We start from the raw sequence: 6,000 nt of genomic DNA on the forward strand, positions 1-6,000 counted from the left end.
AATACATAAATAAACAAACCTTCACGCAGTCTGGGTCTACTCCTCTGTGAAAGGCTTGATCGGCAGCAACATGCCTATCATGACCACACATGGAAGGGCCAGTGGTCTCGTGGGCTGAGCGCTCATCTGTGAGCAGGTGTTCTGGGGCACGAATGACTTGAGGAGCCTGGCCTGGCTGGCCTGGGGATACTGAGTCACTGGTTGAAATGAAACTCGTTTCAACACCTTCCCATGGCAATGTCTTTCCTCCCACCTAATCACTGGCCTAGGAACCTCCACATCACTTGGCTTCCCTGCCTCCTGGAGATGTGGTCCTGCTCGACTCCACGCCCACCCAGAGCCCTCTGAGGCTCCCACATCCCCTGATCTTGATTCTCCTCTGCCTCTAGCCAGCCCCTAAAGGGATTTGCTCCAGGGCAAAATTCAGTCACACCTGACTCCTGAAGACCTGGGGAGGGCAGGAAGGGGGCTGCACATTGCACCCCACCAAGTCTTTTCCTCCAGCTCACAGGACCAGGACACTGAGTGGAGTGGTCCAGGGACCTCCCACCCCACAGCCCCTTTTATTGAGAGCAGCCTTCTGCTTGGGCCAGTCTGCCTTCCTACCCGCCATCTGAAATTCTGGGGAATGAAGTTTTCTTCTTCTTATAACCACATGGCTTTCTCCTTGGCCTTCATTCAAATGGAGGTTGAGTCTCTCTTTCCGTGCCCAGCCTTCCTTTCTCCCCTCTTAGGGGCCCCTCCTGTCCGACCCTTCTTCAATCCCAATGTCCAGTCACCCACACTTTGTAAGCACAAAGCCCCAGCTGTCTGACTCTGGATGCTGACTTGCAAAACCTGAGTGACAATTCCCTGTCTCCACGGCCCCTCATGCTGGCTAGTCCCTTCTTAGAACACAGTGTACAGGGAGATCTTGTAGTCCACTAAGGCCCGCCTCAGTTATCTCTTCTTTGGAAGTTCCCTGAGTTTTCCTTCCTTTCCTAGAGTGCTCTCCAAGTGTTGTTTACAGCCTTTCTCTCCTCAGAAAAGCCGGACGTACGCTGGACTTCTGTAAAGTTACTCACATTTGCCACACTGACTCCTGTGGTTCTCATACAGAAATACCCTCCCGGGCTGGGTGGGGAATCTGGAGAGGAAGGTGGTCAGTCATCCCACCAAAATATCACTGGGTGCCTGAGGCCCTCTCCCCCACTCCCATTTCCACCCTGTGTGCTTCCTCGGGTGGACCGAACACATTCACATACGGCTGCCACACGAGAGTTTCCTCTTCTCAGACAGCTTGGCTCATGCAGTCCATCACAGGGGCGTTCGGGGCCCCTTTGCTTGTTTATCTTTGAGATGACGTGGTTATTAGTGGGATGTGTTCATGCTGGCACTGATGGCTACCAAGAGCTGATAGTTAAATCGTCAAAGATTTTGCAAATTGCAAGTAGCTGGCATTCTGTTAGCATCCCGAGATCAGTCAGTCACGCTGGTGGGATGGAAATCAGCAAGTGCTACCAACAGGTCACCACAAGGTGCATACCGGTTCAGCCCCGAGTCTCACCCACCACAGAAGCAGCAGGTGCTGGCATCAGACTAGCAGTCAAGCATGTCCCCTCCGGCTCCAGCTCTGAGGATCTCAGCAAGCAGAAACAAGCTGGGCGGGGAAGAGGCTGTCTACACTGAGAAGGACAGGAACTGAGCCAGAGTGGCCTCAAGGAAATCGTAAAGGCGAAACCAAGGGACTGGCATTCGGGATGCACTGCCTCTCGGGAGCCCTTGACCAGCTCCTCACACTCCTGATGACGCATGGTGACTCACAGGACAGGAGGCAAGACCTGGAGATCAGAGGTCATGGCCCAGGGCTGTCTCCCCACCACAGAGTGTTGGAGGAGATGGTGGGCCACATGTTTGGCCACACCTGGGTGCCGGGCCAGAATGAGGGGCCCCATTTCCACTTCAGAGGTGAGCTGGGCTTGCAGATCCCACCTTGTGGGCTCCTCTGAGCCGTGACCTAGCCCCAGGGTGACTTAGGCCTCCACGTCATGCCTGCTGGAGAGGAAGGAGAGGAAGTGTGGAGAAACCAGCTTGGGCCGCCCGCACAGGGTGGGGAGCCACTTCCCACCGCGTTCCTTCTCCCCCTCTGCCCTCCAGCGAAATGAGTGACTCTACTAATTGCTGCTAATGAGCTGGAGGCAAGTCAGAGTGTGGCTGTTTCTCTGCAAGGAGGCGGACAGTTCCTGGGTGGAGAGGGGCAGATGTGCATGGAGTCAGCTGCCAGGTGTCACTGGGTCACTGCTGTGTGCAGCCCCCACTTCTACCCCAGAGCTGCTCCTTCAAGCCATGACCTGTGCACCAGGGACTTGGGCTCCCAACAGGCATCTCAAGCTAGGAGCTCAGGAGTCTCTCACCTCCTGACCCTGTCCCAGGCTTCTGCAGCTCAGGCAGTGCCATTACCATCCCCTAGCCAGCCTCGAGCCTGGGACTCAGGCTTTATTCATTCTCTTCCTCCTTTCCACCCACCTCCATGCAGGACTTCTGACACTGCACGCAGGAATAAGCCCCCAGGTCCAGGTGCTTCCTTCTCTACGTGCACAGCCCTGTCAGCCATGGTGGACACGGAAAAGACTTCTGCGATCTCTGTTCCCATAGCCTGAGATGCTGAACAAAACACAAATTAGATCTCAGTACATCTCAGCTGAAAACTCTAACAGCTCCTGCTGCTTCTAGAAGGAGATCCAACTCCTCCTGGTCTCCTCCCTTGAGCTCTGAGCCATCTGCCTTTGCACTGTCTCTGCTCCTGGGGTGTATGCCTTGCTTGTCTCTGATTAGAGCTGTATAATTAGAGACCAATAGGGTGCATAAAGACAGAAGTTAAGGGGCATGAAACTGTAGTAAAGCAAACAGTTCTTCACAGAAATGAAACTCGCATCCCACAGCGGGTAGTGCCAGCTTTGCCTCCGCTACCAAGTTCATATGTTTTCCGTGGGACTCTTTGAGGCCTCAAAAGAATACATTGCAGCCGGGTGTGCCACCTGTAACTCTAGAACTTGGGAGGCTGAGGCAGGAGGATCTTGGCAAATTTGAGGCTTGCCTGGGCTATATAGTGAGTTCAAGGCCAACCTGCACTACAAAGCAAGACCCTGTCTCAAAAAAACAAACCAGAAAACAAAAAACACATCCCATTATCTTTACTGATTCCCTCATTAATTGATAAATAGCATCTTGGAGATGATTTTAGGAAAGCATAGTTCTGCCTTTTGGGGAAAATTGTCCTTTAAGTGCTAGTAGCCTATTCATTTCTCTCATTAAAGCAGTTAAAATATCTTTATTTGTTTATAAACTGGCTCCTCAGACCATAGGCTCCAATAGGATAGGAACTGTTAGGAGTTGTGAGGAGACATTGCTTGTTAGGAGACATTGCGAGTAATTCTGAAATGCACAAAGAAAGTGTTAGGTGTCCTTTCAAAGGAACACTGACCATCATTGCAGCAGGGCCTTTAGTTATCTGACCTGTGAGGTTCTTTGTGTAACAAACCTTGTGAGGGGGAAAGACCAGCTCAGACTACCAGGATCATGTAAAGGCCACATGGCATGAAATTAATTGTTCTGGGTACAGGCAGACAGAAGGCGAAAAGACCATCTATAGGGAACAAAAAGAAGGGGGCCCCTTTTGTACGGGAGATTTAATAAACATCTGTAGTCAAAGTTCTCTGGCAGTCTTGCACTTCAGTGGGCAGAGTCCTTGAAATGTCTGGTATAAATTTTTGACTGGCACTAGACGTGGTGGCTCACGCCTATAATCCCAGCACTGGAGAGGCTGAGGCAGGAAGATCATTGTGAGTTCAAGGCCAGCCTTGGCTATGTAAATGAGTTCAAAGCCAGTCTGTACTACATAGTGAGACCCTGTTTCAAAAAAATTTTTTTAATGTTTTATTTAATTAATGGCACAAAGCTATCAATTATATATTTTATATTATTAGAATCACCCTGCTTATTGTTTTAATCACTTTTGAAATATAATATAGTTTGTATCTTCCTATGTCAATGAATTCTTCATTAATAACATGATTATTCATGTTTATATAATGTATCATAATTTAAGCAAGCCTATGCCCTCTGAAACCGGACATTCATTCTTTTTACTATTGCATAAAATATGTCAATGAAACAACATGATTAAAAAATCTTTGAACTAGGTTTGTGGTTATATAACAAAATCTAAAACCAAAAAATTATATGCATTATATAACTGTTTAATATGTCAATTTTACCCTCAGAATTAAAACTTAAGAGGGATTAGGGGAAAAAATAGAGAGGTAGAAGAGGAAGAGATTAGAAATAAGGCTGGAGGACAAAGGAGGATCATGCTAATTTTGGAAAACTGGTGCAGAAGACAGGAGTGGGGCCAGGGACGGAGCTCAACAGCACAGTGCCTGCCTGGCAAGTGCAAGGCCCTGAGTTCAGTTCCCAGCACAAAAAATAAATAAATAAATAAATAAATAAACAAATAAATAAATAAAAGACAAGAGGGAAAGAGAGAAGGAAGAAATAAAAGGAAGAACAGAACAACAACCACAAAGAGGCTAGAAACCATTTTCACACTCATAAAAACAAGATCAAACGATGAAGGAGCTAAAACAAAACCAAAAGGACAACAGAAAACAAAGGAGAGAAAAAAATAAAAAATCTCTGAAACCATCTCTAGTTCCTCAAGCTATAGTCCTAGACAAGAAACTACTAGGTCAAAGATTATGAACCTATTTGTAGCTTTTCATAATACACATTATCAAACTTAGCTCAGGAAAGAATGTATGATGATTTATTTTTCTTCTCTTTCTTTACCATCAAAAAATAAAATGCAAATATTTCCTTTTATATATTAGTGAGGTTTGACGATTGTCTTTCTTGCCCTTGAGGCAAGAAGTACTTTTTCAATTGCTAATGACTTGGGGCTGGGGATGTAGCTCAGTGGCACAGAGCCTGCCTGGCAAGCGCAAAGTCCTGAGTTCAACTCCCAGCAACCCCCAAAAAAACTGCTAATGATTTGGTTTCAACATCTGTTATGGGGGCGGGTGGGGAGCCATGGTTTGAGGACAGGACATGCTCCAGGCAGAAACAGGAAGGATTTTCCCAAATCCAAAAGGTAGAGGAACCAGAAAACCTGGCAAAGCTCTATGAGGGGCACAGCAAGAAGGTTCAGGAGACCTTGGCATCAGGCTCTATCAGTAGACCCCAGGCTTTAGGTGTCTGGACCTGGCAGCATCCAGAGCTGTCCCCCGATTAGAATCAGCTCTTCACCCATGCCTGCTTTGCACAGGGGTATATTACCAACCTGCTCTTCTCCACTCCTGGTAGCCCCAGGCTCCCCTAAGCTTGGCAGCTTTTCAGCCATTGTTGTGATAGGGCCAAAGTGTCAGCTATGCACAGGTGGAAAGCCACTTCCCCAAGCCCCCAGGTGCACCTTACTGCTCCAGTCCCTCCACTAGACTTCTTCCCAAACCTAACAATTAAAGAGTTAATGTATGTTGAGCCGAGGGCCTCCAGTGCCTCCAGCACATTCTGTTTCATGTCTGTAAATCACTGATTGCTACACATTCAGCTCAGTGCAGGAACAGGCCTGAACAAGTTTCAGCTCCCTGGGCTGGGACAGTGGTTAATGGCATCTTCATTTCTCCTGCTTTCCCCCAACTTGATAAAACCTCTGGGTCCTCCCAGGAACCCAAAGTCTCTCTTCTCTTCAGGAGTCTGATACCTCCTTACTAAGCCTCTCATAGGCTTTGTTGTCCCAGATCATAATTTTCAGAACTGAAGCTGTCTCCAGGACCCTCTGAGTCTCTGTTCAAACAGCAGGCTGCTATACTTAACGTACTACCTCACTTCAACCTCTTTACTCTTCCCAAAGCACCATCTGCCCTCTGTACATATGATAGAATGAACTCAGGGAGAGGCGTTGCCCCTGTTCACATGGCTGGGAGGTAGAAAGGCCAGGACTCACATATCACAGGGCCTTTTTAA

This window comes from Chinchilla lanigera, unplaced genomic scaffold (genome assembly GCF_000276665.1).
Source record: "Chinchilla lanigera isolate Chin_1 unplaced genomic scaffold, ChiLan1.0 scaffold00041, whole genome shotgun sequence".
Classification (NCBI taxonomy): Eukaryota; Metazoa; Chordata; class Mammalia; order Rodentia; family Chinchillidae; genus Chinchilla; species Chinchilla lanigera.